Source organism: Cibotium barometz, chromosome 16, assembly GCF_041138505.1.
Source record: "Cibotium barometz isolate CiBa-2024 chromosome 16, ASM4113850v1, whole genome shotgun sequence".
NCBI classification, from domain to species: domain Eukaryota; kingdom Viridiplantae; phylum Streptophyta; class Polypodiopsida; order Cyatheales; family Cibotiaceae; genus Cibotium; species Cibotium barometz.
In genome coordinates this window covers 5410744-5431267 of record NC_141061.1, presented here as the reverse complement: position 1 = coordinate 5431267, position 20524 = coordinate 5410744, and the positions used below count along the sequence as shown (strand labels likewise).

General features: G+C 36.9%; 1 pseudogene; it reads right to left on the bottom strand.

Moving 5' to 3' along the window:
* Positions 1-1169: 1169 nt before the first annotated feature.
* On the bottom strand, positions 1170-2050 carry LOC147630292 (uncharacterized; annotated as a pseudogene).
* Between the last annotated feature and the right edge of the window lie 18474 nt (positions 2051-20524).

Genomic DNA, 20524 nt, shown 5'->3' with positions numbered 1-20524 from the left:
GCATGGTTCTTTTGCAAAATCTGGCCATCGCAGATCAATATGCACAATCTGATGGAATTTGCATTACTCCATCTTTGCTCTTTTGCTCCGCTCCCCCTGTCATAAGCTTAGCTAATTCGGGACTTTGGAACATATGTTTTATACGCGGAGCCAGGGGAAAATGTCTCAATAACTTTCGAGGGACCTTACCTTTCTCCTCTTTATAACGAGGAGTTTGACATTTTGGACATGTCACACCGTCCTCGTACTGACCTCTATATAAAATACAATCGTTGGGACATGCATGTATAGAAGAATAGTCAAGTCCAAGACTACTTATCATCTTCTTCACCTCATCATGTGATGTAGGAAGGGAATTGCTTATCAGCAAGAACTTCTGAGAGAGTAGCCTGCAAAGTCCATTAAAAATATGATCAATAAGAACAAAACATATTGTGATTACTCCTAAAATATTTAGATTTAAAAAAATGTTAGATTGTTACATACTTCAAAAGTGCTGAAATGGATATATTACTCCATCCAAAATGGTTTTGAAGATTCAGAATAAGTAAGCTTGCACTGAGTCGTGTCAGTTAGCTTCCTGCGTAGATACGCTTTAGAGCTTCTTCTCGAAGATACTTCTCGTTGTTGAGAATAAGTAAGCTTGCACTGAGTCGTGTCAGTTGGCTTCCTGCGTAGATACACTTTAGAGCTTCTTCTCGAAGATACTTCTCGTTGTTGTTATTAGGAATATCGCTCGCACTATTATTAGGAATATCGCTCGCACTATTATTTTGATACCAATCCTCAATAAAATCAGACATGCCATCGTCAATCATCAAAGATATGGTCCCGCACATTATTGAAGTCCTGAGAATATTGTTTTTTTAGTCTTGCATACGCATTAGGATCACTCCTGCGTAGGATCCTCATACACTCTATTGACATGTGAGATGCGTCATGTGAACGTTGATTTGTGATATTGTGTCACAATTCAGAATCTACATATTTGAAGGCAATATCAATAGCATGCTTCTATATAAAAGAAAAGATAGATACAAAACAGTTACAGACAATAAAAAATGATTATCAAATTAAAATAGAGACAGTAGAGAATGTGGTGCAAATTAAAATATAGAATTAGGGTACAAGAGGTCCAATAACATTAGGAAATGTATACAATGAAGCTCTCAATCCTCATCTAGTAAGGATGCTCGTGGAGGTCTACGCCATCCATAATTGACTAGCAATTCATCACCAGCACATAATGATCTAATAGCATTGACAACTATGTATCTTTCTACATCCCTGCTCATATGTTGTGGTTCATGACTATTCTCACACTCCACAAACGTGCAATTGGTTCTTGAACTCATCCCTCGACTACTATTGATTAGACCTGCTATGTTTCCTTGAGAGTAAGGTCTTCCATCAACATAGAGTCTTTGTCCTTCTACATGTGTGATCCCTCTATCAGAAAGAGAGGCTACATTGAGACATAATCCATAAGTACTCATGCTCTGAATGTAGCGAGTAAGCTGATGCCATGGACCCCATCTATATATAGGTCCACAGAAAGACATAAGGGTGACCTTTGAACGAGGGGGCACATGTAAATCCTGTGCAATAAAGAGGCCTCGTCCTGCTCCACTAATGGTAGATGGAGCAATCATGTAGCGACTGCCCCAAAAGCTGAAAACCACTCCATCTAAAGGAAGTGATCCTCTCTGCCATCCTCCGTATCGTCTGCGATCATACGTCTATACTAGAGAATGCAAACAACTAGGCAAAGGATGATCTCCACCCGTCTCGGCCTCTCCAAAGCAGGAGGTAGAGGATGTCAAGAAACCTTGAGCTGTAGCTGACAAGTGACCTGTCCGTGCTGTGTGTGAGGGACATGTGCACCACTGATAGTGAAGTCATCCTCATCAAGTGAATATACCTACATATATGATATGGCTACATTATATATGAGTCTTTGATTTATAAAATAACCAATAATAAAACTAAGGGAGAACAGTCACATACCATAGGTTGATGTCGTCCCTCGGTGCTCGCTCAAAAGTACCATGAGTCATCTCAAAAGTACCATGAGTCATCTCATGTGAAAAGCACTCCCGTCGTGGCCTTCGATATGTGCCACGACAACGAGCGCACCAGCATATAATAGACTCGTCGTAGTAGAAATCATCATAAATGGGTTCATGTGCAATATTGGAACTCTGTGCACCCCAATCACCACGAGTAGGAGGTGGTGGTGTACCCTCTGATTGGTCCGAATCTGATTTTCAAGTACCATAAAAACACAAGTCATTAATCAAATGATCGAGAAGAAAAAAGCAATGCATGAAAGAAAACATTGAAATCTAACAAGTTCTATGGTATGCAATATGAAAAATAAACAGATGCTACTGTATGGTGGAGACAAACAAGAGGAGGGCTGATATGTGCATGGAGACATGGCAATACTTCTGCAAGGAGAGACGCCTACGCATCACTTTTCCTCAGCAGAAGGTGCGTGCCTTTGCTAATGTATATTAGAATTAATTTAAACTTTGATAGATTGATTCTAAATATTCTCTAATCTATGTCATTTTGTTTAATGAAATTTACATAGACGGCAGCACAAAAGAGACTGCAAGTTGGTCACACATCTAGACTAGGCCGGATGGGTCGAGATGGATTTGTGGCCACATTTGTGAGTATAAATCGTTCTAATTTTAACTTTCACATGAAGAAATCAATGTCTTTGGTTATGTCTTGATGCAGAGCAAAGACTATGGTCATGCACCTACGGCGGTGCAGGAGATGGAGTATGCTACATACTACGGGTACCGTGCTTTGCAGGTGACACTTTCGGACATGCCTATTGCACTTGTGGGTATCACTGATTTATTTTGTGGTTTATTTTCATATTAATTGTAATATATTCTTATTTGATTTCACTAAGTAATGCAGGAGCAACATGGTGAGGAGGACATGACAGAGGTGGCTCGACAGGAGGCCGAGGGGCGACGACGAGAGTCTGAGGCGGGTAGTGGCGGCGGCGTGATCCCAGGTGAGGACACGGGTGGTGGCGGTGGTGATGGTGGTGTTGTGGTTGGGGGCACGGGTGGTGGTAGTGCTGATGTTGATGATGATTCCGAGTCTGATAGTAACGACTCATGTAGTGATGGCTCACGTAGTGATACTTAGTGATCTGTTTTGTATATGAGAGGATTGATCACCACACACTGTAGACACATGTACATATATTTGTTGATGATATATATTGACATATGTTCTCGTTGCATCGCTGAATTCAAACAATTAATTATTTGTCGGTAAGTTAATTAGCCTAAGTATGTGCGAGAAGCTAGAATGTTATTTATTTATCTGTATGTTTTAAAACAAAACAAATCCTAAACAAGAAAAGAGGCAAGTCCACAATGTAACACATCAAAAGAAGCAAAAGATTGGCAAGCATCACCAATTTCTCAAAAGCTCTTGGAAAGCTAGATAGAGACAAATCAAAAACTTTATCGCAGTTCGAGTGAGTGTTTTTCTATGTTAGGCTCTAATATTAACAAGCTTTTGATTTTCATATTTTTTGCAGGGGTCCCTGATTGTACGATACGTATCAACTCAAGCTAACATTCAAGCTTAAAGATCCGAACCATGAAGTTTCAAAGCACGTGATTTCAAAGTACCAATTTATGTATCACGTACCTGTACCATGTAACCATTTGCAAGTACGAGGTTTCAACATGATACCCAACTTAAGTACCAAGTCTAACACTAAAAAGCTTTCTTTGTTCCCATGTTTATTGCTTAAGGTACCCCAAAGTTAGACCGACCAATTGATACCATATATCATGTATCAATTGCGAGTTCGAAGTTTCATTATGGAGCCTGATACTAAATCAAGTACCAAGCACCGAATCTAGTACCAAGTACCATGTACTAAGTATCAAGTACCATGTACCAATTATCAAGTACCATGTACCAATTACTATGGACTATGTACCAATTATTATGTACCATGTACCAATTACTATGGACCATGTACCAATTACTATAGACCATGTACCAATTATCATGTACCATGTACCAATTACTATATGGACCATGTACCAATTATCATGTACCATGTACCAATTACTATATGGACCATGTACCAATTATCATGTACCAAGTACCATGTACCAAGTACCATGTACCACTTACCATGTACCAAGTACAGTGCACCAAGTACCATGTACCGAGTAGCTTGAAAATAGTTATTATTAAAAAAGTTTTTTAATTGCCGTTTTTTGTCCATCCCCGTTTTCGTTCGCCGGGATTGCTTACATACATACATACATACATACATGCATGCATGCATGCATGCATGCATACAATGTGCATGCATACATACATGCATGTATATACATACATACATATGACATACATACTGTAAGGACCCTTTTTGATATAGACATGTATATACAAAATTTTGGCATAAAGACTTAATTTTTGGTTGTGTATATTTTGCCTCTTAGTAAAATAATATATTTTGAGTCAATTACTAACATGTCTGGGGCGTAATAGAAGTACGCCACCGTTTGCTTCTCTAGTCTTCATTTTGAAGGAAAATACGGTACGGAATGCGGATCCAGAAGGAGCCGGAATATCTATATGAACCGGAATGCAGACCGGAATGGAGTTCTAGAAGGCAGAGAGACGGGTACAGAGGAGATCCGAAAGAGTGCGGGACAGTATGGAAGAATGCGGGACAGGAACCTTTCGCAAGCCGTACGAAAAACCAATCAGATTCTGTACAGAAATAAGAGAGTACGGGATACCGGATGAGAGCAGATGCCGGATGAGATACATACATACATAATGTCTTACATACATACATATATGTATACATATACAATGCATGCATGCATGCATTATGTATGCATAACATATGTATGTACTACTATGTGTGTATGTACTATGTATGTACATACATTATGTATACATATACAATGCATGTATGCATGTATATATGTATGTACTTCTATGTGTGTATGTACTATGTATGTACATGCACATTGTATATGTGTATATGTATATTTATATGTATATGTATATGTATTATATAGATATATATATAATATGACATATGTACTACATATGACATACATCCGTGCATATATATATACATATATAATGCATGCATGCATGCATTATGTATGCAGAACATACGTATGTACTATTATATGTGTATGTACTATGTATGTACATGTACACATTGTATATGTGTATGTATATGTATATGTATATGTATATGTATATGTATATGTATTATATATGTATATGTTTATGTACATGTATTATATAGATAAAGTAAAGCTTGAAAATAGTTGAAGTTAAATAAAGTTTTTTGAACTGTCGATCTTTGTCCCATCCTCGGGATGGCCCTATCCCCTTCCCCACTCCCGTTCATCTCAGGAATGCTTACATACATACATACATGCATGCATGCATACAATGTACATACATACATGCATGCATGCATGCAATGTACATACATACATAGATGCATGTATATACATACACACATGCATGGATTCATACACTGTAGATACATATATACATGTGATATACATACATATATACATAATATCTTACATACATACATATATAATGCATGCATGCTTGCATTATGTATGCATAACATTGAACATATGTATGTACTACTATGTGTGTGTGTACTATGTATGTGCATGCACATTGTATATGTGTATGTATATGTATATGTATATGTATTATAAAGATAAAGTAAGGCTTGAAAATAGTTAAAGTTAGAGTGTTTCAATTTCAAAAATTAACAATAAAAGAGAGCTAGATAGCGTTGTTTACCAGAATTCATGTTCGTTTATGCACCGGTGTCTGACCAATCTCCACAAAAACAATGATAGCACGGAGTGCAATCACAATTGCAAGATAGTAAGCAACAAAGAGAGCAACAGTAGGTAGATCATGAGAAAAATATAGACAACATTATGTTTAATGTAAATGAATCAACAACCGGTATATAAATTTTGTAGTTGTCCGTTTTTTTCGTTGCGCGTCATCGCTTAAGCGACGTAATGTCGAATTGTCGCTTAAGCAATGTTAAATAACTTTTTAAAATTTTGTCGCTTATGCGACGCATATGCATCGCTCTGCAGAAGTCACTATTGTCGTCGCTTAAGCGACGTACAACGGCAACGCCTTAGCGACGGCTCGAGACGTCATGTAAGCGACGCTTTTACGTCGCTTCTGTCGTCGCGCTACAAGCCCATGGACTAGTAGTGATATACTGCTAGTAAATAAGAGTACTAATTAGTACTATTGAGTCAATTTTACACCCCAATATGAGTAATATTTAGTATAGGCACTGTAAGCAAGAGTACTATTTAGCACACAGGGTACTATGCAATACATTGTAGTCATATACTCAATATGAGGTGATTAGTACTATTTAAAACTATATGATTAGTGATTAGTACTATTTAGTTGCACTTTTGTAATGCACCTTAAGTTTATGACAACATTGTACTAACTTGTAATACATGAGTATTATGCCTAACTAGATGACTACTATACTATTTTAGTACTATTGAATGAAACTTTGGTATAGTAATCTAACTAGTACTAAATATTGCTATCTATGTTTTAAATAGTAGTAAATGGTACTTTCTAATTAGACTATGTACTTCTATGAGAATCTAATTATGATTGTACTATAGGCATTCATATGAGCCATCTAATTCCAAATGTTGAAATTCTTTGATGGTACAAGTTGCAGAGGCACCTTCTGGTTCACCGTGTAAAGAGAAGCAGCTAGTCCTAGGCAAAATGCACTTCATGCAACAATAACAATTTTATGACTCCATCTTGATCAATTTGTGTGCCAAAATTCAAGAAACAACTACATGACTTGACATAAGCTCATCATGTGGAAACCCAAGCAAGAAGTGTTTTGAAGATGAACAATATGGGTTAAATGATGCAAAAGCAAACGAGAAGTGCACTGAGAAGTTGGATGAAGATGACAGTGTGTAAGATGAAGAGAATTTGATGCAGAGAATAAAAAAGCAACAAAAAATCATAATGAAGAATGTTGTTCTCTTGCAAAAAGGAAACGAAGGCATTGAAGCTTTCAAATCCATGCTGGTCTCCAAGAATTATGGGTGCTCCACTAGAAATTGTACCTGATGAAGGTGATAAATGATTTCATTTTCTCATTTATATTTAAAACACATGTAAATAGTTTTGTAGGGTTGTACTAAGACTTGTTCTTGCTTTTCACCATAGTAAAAATTGAATCGAAAGAAAAAGAAGGTGTGGTCTGAAGAAGACCACTGCAAATATGAAAGGATGGGCATCTACAAACAAGAGCAGTATTGTCCAATCGTTGTACAAGAGCAAGAACAACAGGAGAAGGATAAGAAAAATGAAGAAAAGGAAAGGTATTTTCTTCCACATTTCACATGCCATGGTGTATTCTTATCTATGATGTTGCATGACATATTTTTTGGATGCCGAATACACAGGCTTGTGAATTGGACTATTAAAAAGATACAATTCTTGAGCCACAGATAAAAATGGAGATCAAGGATGGACTCAATGAAGATGGTAATGAAGAAAGTGTATAGCTAATATAGATCATATTGTGGAAGGTGCTCTACTTGAGCAAGAACATGAGACATGCAATATTGAAGCTGCTACTGCTGAAGATCATGAAATTACTTAGCACTTGGAGAGTGAGATGATGCAGGGACTTGCGATACTAATGATATTGCTGAGCATCAAGAGAAAACATTGCCCAATTACTTAGCACTTGGATAGTGAGATAATGCAGGGACTTGTCATACTAATGATATTGCTAAGCATCAAGAGACAACATTGCCTTTGGACATAGATATGACGCATGGGGCATAAATACTTAAGATGTTTAATGAAGAAGTGAATAAAAGTGTTGAAGTCAACAAAAAGGTTCTTATGATTCTTGTCCAAAAGAGGGTGCTATAGACAAAGAGGGGAAACAAAATGATATAGGGAACAAGGATGCTCAAGAGACATTCAACAAAGGTGCTGAAGAGATGGTGCTCGATAGCATCGATGATAAGTACTGTTAGGATTCCCTTCTAAGATCCTCACCCCAGCTAGCTTCGTATTATCTGAGACTTGTAAAACCCCCACATGTACATGGAGGATAATATCCAAAGCAAAATTATTTCTTTCACCTTGTACTTTCTGAAATATCAAATTGGAATCTCAAAATTAATAGAATTTGGTGGGCCTTTCTTGATATTACATTTTGTAAAATTTTCCCCATCCTGGCTAGCTCCGCATTATTTGAGACTTGTAAAACCCCCACAACTACATAGAGGAAAAGATCCAAAGCAAAATGTTTTCTTGCACCTTGTACTTTTTGAAATATCACACTAGTATATCAAAATTAATAGAATTTGGTGGCCCTTTTTTGATTTTGCATTTTGTGAAATTTCTTTGATGCAAAGGGTGCTAAGGTACCATTTTGTGCTCCATATGGGTAGAGAAAATTGCCCCAAGCCCATCCCTAGGCTTGAACTCGGGATCTCCCCATACTTAGCCACACATTTAAATAGTTGCTTTACATGATGCTGGTTTATTTTTATTTTTTTACAAATACATTCTTGTGTGTGTAACCCAGTACATTCATGTGTGCAACCTTGTTTATAGGTCTTGTACAACTAGGGGGGCGAGGAAGAAGTTGATAATACTTGACTTAAATGGCATGTTGTTGAAGCACTGGTATGAGTTGGCACCACATTGGCATAAAGGAAATATGTATCAAGTAGGGCAACATGTTGTGTCATGTTGAGACCTGGCCTAATACAATTTCTAAGTGCTTTGAATTGGATTTTTGATTTGGTGATCCGGAGCAGTGTCACTGAGAAGAACTTGTGGCATCTTATTAAGTTCATTGAGGATCAAATGGAATGGACAAGAAAAATATATGTAGATTTCAAATTTAACTTTTCACAGTCAAAGCGTTGTGAAAGGGAGGCAACGACATGTGGTTAGCACATTTCTATGACAACTATTTCCACACACTTATGTAATGGGCACCCGTACTATATTGTAAATCATGTCACTTGATGAGGGAAACACCCTAAAGATTCTCCCAAGTGTTGAACTTCAAAGAACAGACAAGAGGATCTCGGTTAATTGGCCAAACTATAAAGAGAAGCCTTGTAACTATGTTTTGGGCACCTTGGGTCACTTACTCTTGGGCGGCTTAGTGGGAAAAGGCTTGGCACTATAAAATACAATTTCTCTTGTTTTGTAACTAATAATCTCCCATTTATGCAATAGAAGTCAAGTGTTCTCTCCCTCTCTCTCTCTCTCTCGTCTCTCTCTCTCTCTTGCAACTCTACTCTAGCATGTGTGGTATGCTTAGGATTAGGATTTGGGTTTGGGTGTCATTAGTGCTAATTGCTCGTTCTCTCTTGCTTCCCTCTTGCTTCTTCTCTCCCTCTTTCTTGAGTGATTAGTCTATCACCCCGCGAGACGATCGTCTTCCGCACAGGAGATCTCACATGATCTTTGTGAGAGCGGTTGCACCACCCATATGATTAGGAACCGTCTCAATCTTACAACAACGAGTGCGGGAGGATTGCAACGACAAGCAGCTATCCACATGTGATGGTGGAGCTCTTGAGCATAGCTCAAGCTCAGCAGTTTTGCAACTTCCCATGACACGTTAGGTCAAGCTTAACATCTTTGGTGCTGTTGTCGGGGAGCGCCAAATCCACTTCTTGTCGAAGCTTTCCTTGTTTGAATCTGACAGAGTCTCCATTGCTCGGTGCTAAGTAAGTAACTACGTCATTTGGTTTTGGGTTGTTTGATTTGTTTTGTTGATTATTTTGGTTATTTTTGTTTTTATTTTGTGCATAGCTTATGGTTGGGAGTTGTTGAGAAGTGTGGTGCCATAGAGCACATGTAGAGGTAGGGAGTGATGAGTAAGTAAGGAGGAAGCCATATGGCAAAAGTGGATTATCCCACATGCAAGGACCAAGAAAACTCTACCCATATAAAAGGGGTCATTTTCAAGCAATGGAATTATGAAGCACTTGCACACATCTCAAGCCTCTTTATGAGTACAAGTCTTAATCTTGTAACCTGATTGTGCTTGAGTTAATGCATACACTCATCATTATGCACTTAGGCACCATCCATCGTAGGTTTAACTTAATCATGTGTCATTAGTATGTGCTTATTGTGTCATTAGGCTAGCTAGCTTCTTGTAGGAGGTACCATAATCTTAGCATGGTATCAGAGCCTTCCCTCTCTCGTTTAAGCTCTCTATTATCATTTTCTTAGTATTATCTATCACTAATTATATCATTAGTGGTTCTAATCCACCTTATCAATTTCTCCCCTCTTTGTGGCTAGAGTTTGAGCTCTTCATTCTCCCATTTTCCTTCATCATTTCTCAAGACACTTTAGGATCTTCATTTTTATACTATAGCTAACCTCCAACTCAAAGGAATGGATGCATTTCATCACCGCCTAGTAGTAGGGAGAAATTCACGTATCTGCGCGCTAAACAGTCCTCTTTAGCTCCATTCATTGCATGTACTTGAAATCGGAGCAAGCCCCTTTGAGAGCTTATTAGCAATAGTAAGAGGAGTCTACAACTCAAATCTCAACTCAAAACAAGCAAGGGTTGAGCCGAATCTTGTAAAAAATTAGTCAAGAGAAATCACCATTTCTGTGTGGATTAATGCTTCCATTGAAGGTGTTTTCATAATTGGGGACTCTTATTCATTCAAGGGCAACATTATTGTGTAAAAATCCCCTTCAATTTTTTCTTCCTCAAGCTCAATTTGAGCCTTCACCTTCTTGACCGCTTAATCATTGTGATTAAGACTACTCATATGAATTAATATGTAATTAGTAAAATTTGGGTGTAATTGGGGATACAATTGAGAAATTAGGGTTTCATTTAGTGTGTTTACACATCAAAAGCACTAATTTTGCATTGGGGCTACCATCAGGAATCTCTAGAAGCAAAAAAAAAAAAATGGAAGCACATGCACTACTTGCATTTCATCCTGTTTAAAGCATCCACATTTGTCATGTTGTACTCGAGAATAGACACTACCAATTGAAGCATCATAAGCTCATTGGTAAGACCTTATCATTATGACAACATCAACAAGCATCACTTTGCATGTAGAGAAGTTCAATGAGGAAGGGTTCCACACTTGGGCTACACAAATGAAGTACCTTCTAACGTATGGAGAGTCACTAAGGAAAATGTGCCAGATGAACCAAGTGAAGGGTGGGTTGAAAAAGATGAGCAAGCATTGTCACTCATTGGTTTACACCTACACGCAAGACTTATTTATCATATTGACTCTATGGCACATGCAAAAGATGCATGGGATACATTGAATCTCATGTTTGGAGCTAAGGCAAAGAACCAGGAAATTCAATTAAAGATTGAGTTCTATGGTCTAGAAATGAACTTTAATGAATCTTTGGCTCATTTTGTCAGTAAAATGAAAAGCATCATGACCCAGTTAGATGGAATAGATGCTAGGATTGAAAATAAATATGCAGTTGCAATAATCTTAAAAAGCATGCCAAAGGAATACAATGCACTTGTCACAACCTTGAAGAATCTACCAGAGCCAACATTTGATGGATATATCTCCTCTCTTTTGGAGAAGGAGAGAGAATTAAAAGGAAGAAATCCCAGCACCGTTAAGCATGCATTGTTCAACAAAAGCAATTTGAAGTGTCACAATTGTGGCAGAAAAGGGCACTTTCTAAATGAATGCAGGTTTAAAGACAAGCCAAAGTGTAACTATTGCAACAAGTTCGGGCATAAAGAAGAAGATTATAGATTGAAGAAAATCGAAGGCAACTTTATGGGGAATACTTTGACCACAAAGTATGAAGAGACCCCTAGAGATCAGCTCTTCTAAAGAGCAAGGAGGAAACCACCACCACTACCCTAGCCATTTGTTGTAAAAAAAAGAGGGGTCACAATACGATTAAACACCCATCTTATCATTTCATCTTATTTTTTGTGTGTATCATACCAGACCACTTGAGAGTAGCCAGTTGATCACCCAGGGAATTAATAATAGTTGTAACTCATACCCAACCACCTGAGAGTAGCCAGTTGAGCACCTAGGGGGTAATGATTATTGTAACTCAGATTTGACCACCTTGAGTAGCCCAAAGATATGGCACCAAAGGGGGGTGTTTAGAAGTGTGGTGCCATAGAGCACATGTAGAGGCAAGGAGTGAGGTGCTGAGGAGGAAGCCATATGGCACAAGTGGATTATCCCACATGCAAAGACCAAGTAAAGTTGTACTCTACCCATATAAAAGGGATCGTTTAAGCAATGGAAGTATGAAGCACTTGCACACGTCTCAAGCATCTTTATGAGTACAAGTCTTAACCTTGTAACCTAATTATGCTTGAGTCTAATGCATACACTTATTATTATGAGTGCACTTAGGCACCATCTACCGTAGGTTTAACTTAATCATGTGTCATTATTTAGTATGTGCTTAGTGTGTCATTAGGCTAATTAGCTTCTTGTAGGAGGTACCATAATCTTAACAAAAATAGGATTAGCAAGTGTTTAAGTAAAAAAAACTAGAGATTTAAGTGATTAGAGAGCTCAAGAGAGGGTTTTTACTTAAACCTAGAGTGCTTTTGCTAATTTTTAGCTTTCAATCATGTTTTTTGTTAGATTTGTGTGTATAGGTAGGTTAGGAATGTAAGATAGAACACTAAGATCAACCAAAAAACATAAAAAAATCATAAATAATTTCTTAATTATCACTAATCTATTGGTTAGTGTGATTAGTGAGCTTAAAGAGAGTAAAACACCAAAAATTGAGCCTAATTGCTACTGATTGGAGTGGCATTAGTGTTCTAAACACTTGCCTTGACCTAAGTCCATACTTATACCACTCCCGTTAGGTCACAATTAGTGAGAACTAACACTAATTAGGTCATATTTGCCTAATTTTTTCTCTTTTAAGTGGGTTAATTAGTGAGAACTAACACTAATTAGGTCGTATTTACCTAATTTTTTCTCTTTTAAGTGGGTTAATTAGAGACTTAATTAGAAGGGTTAATTGGGAATTATAACATCATTAGATTAGCCTTAACATTGCTAATCTACCTATCAAATGTCCATCTCAAAACTCTATTAAGTAGTAATTATAGAGCAAAGAAAAAGGGTTAAAGGATGATTAATAGTGAGATTAGGGAAGATTAATTTCTAGTTAAGTTAGAGAGCCTCTAGATTAGTAGAGAAACACTAATTTAGAGTTAGCCTCTAATTTTAGCCTCTTCCCATCTACTTGTCATTAAGAGGGAATCTTAGTTGTCTCCCACTCAAAATTCATTTCTCCACCCAACCCAAATTTAAAATCACGTGGCATACGAACATACCTACTTGAAAAAAAAAACTTTTAAAAAAACATAGACTTATAAAGCCATTGTTTTAAGTTCAAATCAAGATTCCCCTAAGAATTTTAATGAGTAATCAAGAAAAAGTTAATCTTTATGCTTAATTAGAATGTTTTCTTATGTATATCACTCTCTCCAAAAAGAATAGTCATTCCTATGGCTAATTCTTTAGCAAAAGAATGCTTCTCATTGATAAATTCTTATTTCAAACCAAACTCTAATCTTGTTAAGCTAGAGGATAAGAAAATGATATTTTTATGCTTTTATGTTAACAAAATAATGGTAAATTCTTTTAGATTATTCTAAGTAGTTAAAAAGCTACTTTAATTGATTCTAAATGTGAAAGAGATAATCCTATCATTTTGGGAAAAAAGGAATAATAGAAATAGCTTAATCTAGTAGAATAATCATAATTAAGTTTATGATTATGGTTAAATTTATGATTTAATTTCATAATTTAGATTTAAGTTTAAGAATAGATCTTCTATCATAATTGTATTACAATGTCTTATTCTTTTTTTTAAATTAAAAATTATCAGTAATAGCAGCAACAAAGCTATGGTAAAATTTTTAGAAAATAATACATATCTTATTTTTATGCATAATGCTAAAAGAGTACTTCCTACCATATTTTAGGATTGGACATCCTAATAATACAAAAAAAATGATTTTCATCATATTCATGAGAAATAATTTTTTGTAATTATGCATAATTAATTGATTATGAGAAAATAGTAAATTTTGATAAATTTATTTTTATGCAAAAAGAGGAATTTCCATGATAATTGAGATCCAAGTAATTAAATGTTAAAAGAAGAATTTTTGATAAATTTATTTTATGCAAAGAAAAGGAATTCCGATGATAATTGAGATCCAAGTAATTAAATGGTAAAAGAGAAATTTTTTTATAAATTTATTTTATGCAAAAAGAGGAATTCCCATGATATTTGAGATCTAAGAAATTAAATTGGTAAAAGAGAAATTTTTAGCATAATTCAACTTATGAGCATTTATCAAAAGTGAAATTTTGAGCATTATTAGTTTTATTGGAAAATATGGGTAGAATTGATTTTTGTAAATCCCATGAATCTTTTACTCAAAAGAAGAATATTGAATATATTTCACTTGAGAAATTTGAGAATGAATATGAAAATATCCATCGAGATAAATTACCGTTATCTAGGCCAAGTAATTGGCAGAAATTTAGAAAAGTCCCATCGATATCGAAAGTAGAAAATGTTACTAAATGTGAATAGATGTGAATAAGATGTGAATACGATGTGATAAGATGTGAGTGAATGTGATAAGATGTGAATACGATGTGATAAGATGTGAATGCGATGTGATAAGATGTGAGTGGATGTGATAAGATGTGAATGCGATGTGATAGGATGTGAGTAGATGCGATGTGATAGGATGTGAGTAGATGCGATAAGATGGGAGTGGATGTGATAAGATGTGAATGCGATGTGATAGGATGTGAGTAGATGCGATAAGATGTGAGTGGATGTGATAAGATGTGAATGTGATGTGATGTAAATGGATGTGGATGTGGATGTGATGAGATGTGGATGGAATGTGGTATGATGAATATGGATGTAGATGTGGATGTGATGAGATGTGGATGGGATGTGATGTAAATGGATGTGGATGTGGATGTGGATGTGGATGTGATGTAAATGGATGTGGATGTGGATGTGGATGTGAAGAGTTGTGGATGGGATGTGATAGGATGTGAGTAAATGCGATAAGATGTGAGTGGATGTGATAAGATGTAAATGTGATGTGATGTAAATGGATGTGGATGTGGATGTGATAAGATGTGGATGGGATGTGATGTGATGAATATGGATGTAGATGTGGATGTGATGAGATGTGGATGGGATGTGATGTAAATGGATGTGGATGTGGATGTGATGTAAATGGATGTGGATGTGGATGTGGATGTAGATGTGGATGTGAAGAGTTGTGGATGGGATGGGATGTGATGTAAATGGATGTGGATGTGAATGTGATGAGATGAGATTGAGATGTGATAATATGTGAAAGGATGTGATGTGATGTAAATGGATCAGAATGAGATGTGGATGTGATGTAATGTGGATGGAATGTATGTGATGTGATATGGATGCAATGAATGTGATGGATGTGAATGGGTTTTTAGGATTTTTTTTTTGGAGCTAATATTTTTATTCTAACACTTTCCTAATGTTTCTAGCCTTATTGTCTCACTCCTCTTAAAAAAACACTCTCTTTCCTTATTGAAATCTATATTAAAAGAGACACATACATACATGGCTTGGGAGGGACCTTACAATCTCCCCCACTTAAAAGATTCGAGATGTCCTCATCTCGCGAGCTAGGGTAGTATCTAAGTAAATCCTCCTATCTCTTTCTTCAAAGTGGTGTCCCCACTAGGTAGAAATCTTCTTTTATCTAAATATTGTTTCGAGTCCCTTATTTCATGTGTTTGGCTTGTTTTGTTGTGCCTCCAAAAGGTCTATTATTCTAAAGTTAATTGGCCTTATTATCCTAAATTCATGCATCCATATACCTCTCAAATGCTATGAACCTTCGAATTCCTTATTCTATACCCCCATGTAATATGATACTTAACAAATTGTCATGGAAAAACATAAGGGAATCAATCCTTTACGTAATCTAACCTATGATAGCAATTTTATAATCTTAGTATCGTCTTGTAGAATAGCTCTATTCATCATGCACATTACTTCACATGAATCTTGCACCAATCCTCTTCTATTTACTCATAGAAATACTTGTTGAATTCGGTTATCTTTAACTCTGTTATCCCTATTTATTGACCTAATTTTTGCTCTAGCTCATGATTTCTTGTAGCCAAGGATGGGCTTGACGTTCCTCTTGAATTAGGGGACCTCTTCTTGATTAACATGGAAGGACTCATGTCCTTCTCGACACTTTCTATATAAAAAAACTTTATCATAGTCTCTAGCTATACTTATGGCTTCTGAAATAGAGAATGCTTTTACATTCTTGATGAGGTTATTCAAAGGTAGATAAAGCTTCCAAATGAATCGATGGAGAAGAGTTACCTCATCCATCTCTGGGGCTAATCGAAGAATTTTAACAAATGTTTGGTGATATTCTTTTAGGGTCTTCCTTTCTTGGGTTAGCTCCAAAAATTCATTCATTTTATCCTCTCAAAATCCTGGAGGACAAAACCTTCCTCGAAGGTGTACTTTCATGGCATCCCATAACTGATTCTGGTTCTAGTGGTGGTTAGATTGACAACAATGCTTCCAACTAATTTGGCATTTCTTACGTTTTTTAGACGCGAGCAAGGGTGAGCTTGCTTCTTTCATTGTATCCATTAAAAGTTCAAAACTATCAAATACTTATCAGAGCACCACATTTGAAGGCAGTCAGCAGGATGATCTTCATTTTCTTTTAGAATTACACATCTGGTGCCTTGGGATTGACACATCCAAAGATTATCAAGATTGACACATCTGAGAGATGATTAGTTTTCTGAAAATTACACATCTAGTATCTTGGGATTAACACATCTAAGAGCATGATCCTCTAGGAATTACACATCCGAGACCCATGTTTGTCTGAGATGGGTCAAGATCTTGGATGAGTGTCCTAGCGTAAAGCATCCAATGGATATGGCATTCACACGTCAACTATTCAAACCTTAATGGAGTTATAATCTTAATGATTTATAATATGCAAACTAATGAGATATATCCTGAAAAATGTCTCTAAACAAAGTTTCGGTCTATCCTTCTATTCAGTCTCTAAACAAAGTTTCGGTCTATCCTTCTATTCAGTCTCTCACTAGTTTATTAATTTGGTCGCCCTATGTTTTTCCTCACAAAAGGTTTTCTCCCCAATCTTATTTCTCAAATTTATTGTACAAATATCTTGCGTGTGTACCCCCAAGATATAAGCACAATTTCATAGGATGATTGTCTTAACATGTGAGGATATTCAAATCACTTCTATGGCCAGTAGAGATGATTGATTCGTCCTCATATGATAAACAATCACTTGTTTTAATCCCTTGATAGTAAACCTTTGAAAAACAAATCCTAGGAACTAGGATCGGCTCTGATACCACTTGTAAGGTTCCTCCCCTTCCAAAAATAGGGGAAACACTTAAGATATTCCACTAAGTCTTATCTTGGAGAAAATTTCCTACTCATCGACACCTTGACCATGTAGAGATTCAAGGATACGATTCATAGGTAAGACCTAGTTCTATCCTGCAGGGGGAGCGTGGTCTTCTAAAAATCAAATCACCCGTAGGGTAATTGATCATAACTTTGGCAACTACTAGTCTTGATTCTTAGAGACAACACTTTTTTCCTCATCCATGCAAGGCATAGCCATTGGCCTAGTCTTCTAGAATAGAATTGCCCGAGAACCTATTTATCTAACATAGGACTTTCACTTAATATGTTGGAAAGCTACCCAACTAATCGGGTCCACCCGTCCGTAGGATGGTGCCGTCGGGCCATTCCATCCTCCCACTTTCCACCCTACTCACGCGTCAATTTATTTTCTAATTAATCCTACCACACTATTTGACATAAATAAACATGTTCCTTAATTAAGGCCCTTTTCACAAGGTTTGTTAAAACAGCCGTTTTACACAATACAATAATGCCAAGATAAGATTTATAAAAAAAAAGTTTATACATGAATCACTTTCATACAAGCTAAACCGGCTCTCTTATTCTTTTCCTTTATACCGCCGATGATCTAGAATTCGGCCTTCCAGTCTCTACATGCTGGGCAAAAACCCTACGGGACCATACACCTCATCGTCGGTCTAGCGAGACTCAAGCCGGCCTGTCACCCTCTCAGGCTCCATCGCTTGATCCTCCCGCCCCTCAAAGAGATGTTTGCGCACTAGAGTTGGCTAATTCACCGCACTAGCCTGGGCCCTCAAAATTAGGTAGCATCACAATCACTCACCCTCAATCGGCGTACCTCATTCTCCCAATGGTATGAGGGATACCATGGGCCACCTCCGAGCCTTACTAACGTCTCCGCCGTCCGGCTATACAAGCACAAGAACAATGGGGCAACGTCAAGGCAGGGAGAGTTGTACCTGTATCTTAATTTAACCAAGATAACAATCCATTTACTCACTAAACTATAGGACTAGAATCCATGTTACCTTCTTAAGAAAAAAATCCTTTTCACAAAGATTTTAGCATTTCAACTTGAGATTGCGATAAGACATTCTTTATTAAGGCATATGCTGTTGTTTAAAGGAATACAAACTTTAAATAGTAAATCAATCAAATAGATCACTATTAACAATTAATAGAGAAGCCGAGGCCATACCTCAACCCCTAAGAATGATATGTAATTAAAAAATAAAATATGTATATACCTTATAGAAATTTATCGTTTATCGTTTCCTTTGCTCGATAACAAGAGCTTTAGAACTTGACATATGAGAATAGAGTCTTCTAATACCTTCTCTTTCGATTGAAATCATCCGATCATCTCCAAGCTTTATCTCCTGTTACTCGTACTGTGACTTTTCTCTCTTTCGAAGGTCTATGGCAAAATAGCCTTCTCTTGCAGGGCTACGGCATACTATTCTTTCTCTAAAAGAAAAGCTATAGAGTTTTGGTCTCTTCCTCCAAAAGACCATAGCAATCTAGCCTTATTTTCTAAGATATTAGATAAGAATGAAGGGATATATACATCTCAAGCTCTAGGATTACCTTGAGGCTACTTGCTACCTTCTTACAGTTTTCCCTGTGTAGAGATCCTGACCGAATCAGCAAATTGTTTTGGCCATAACTCTCTGATAAAAACTCAGAATATAATCATATAACCAGTCAAAAGAACCGGAAGCTATCCGTTCTACAAGCCAACGCGGGTAGAATAGGCAAAAACGTCTGTATATAGCCACAAACACGGCATCTTTAGAAACGCGTTGCTTTTTCACATTTTTTGTATGCGTGGACTATAAGTATGTAAAAGTAATCTAAATATGATCTCTTATTACCTAAATTCGAATTTCTATTTTTGGAGATACTTATCTTTAATAGAACTATTCTTGTCTTCTTATTTCTATTAGGATTTTTTTTGGAGCTAATATTTTTATTCTAACACTTTCCTAATGTTTCTAGCCTTATTGTCTCACTCTTCTCTAAGTACACTCTCTTTCCTTATTGAAATTTATATTAAAAGAGACACATACATATATGGCTTGGGAGGGACCTTATAGATGGAGAGTCAACGGAGGACATCTTGCGTAGCAAGGTCGACCGAGGTCTTGACCAGCCTCGGTTTTATTTAAATGGTGAGCTTCCGGTGCGGTGGATGAGGGACCAAGGAAGCAGCCTATGAGTAAAGCGCTAGGTGACCTGCGAAGGAGCCTAGAGGGTGCTGACCATATCGCCGAAGATACCCACGCGTGCGTCGAGGAAGAGAATGGAACAAGGAGTTAGAGTTGTTTTCTGAACTCGGGTATGGATCTGGTTGATTGGCCTTGCTAGTCCTCATGGATGAGTCCATGGCTCTTTTATATGGATCTATTGGTTGATCTTGCTGATCTTCAACGGAGAGTCCATCTGGATTTTTATAAGTGTATATTTTCGGGTACTATGAGCTAGGAACTATTGAAAAGGCCCTTGAGTGGATAGGCGTTCTGGTTGCCAATGATGCCATAGGTACACCGATGAAGGAATGATTAGAAATTAGAATTCAACCTGGATATTTTGGAGGAATATGATCAGTGATACTATGGTTTCATTAAAAGATTGTTTTAAAGACAGCTGAATTTGTGAAACATGCTATTTCATTAAAAGATTGTTTTAAAGACAGCTGAATCTGTGAAACAGGCTATTTCATTAAAAGATTGTTTTAAAGACAGCTGAATCTGTGAAACAGGCTATTTCATATTGGGTGTGTAAGTGGTGTGACTATCTTGAAGTTTGCTTGAAGCGCCAGCTAGGGGGCCTGGGAACTCTTTTCCCTGGTACTCGGGGCAAAACATAACCAAATTCCTAAATGGATTCTATCACTACATTGGTTGGGAGGTTGGCT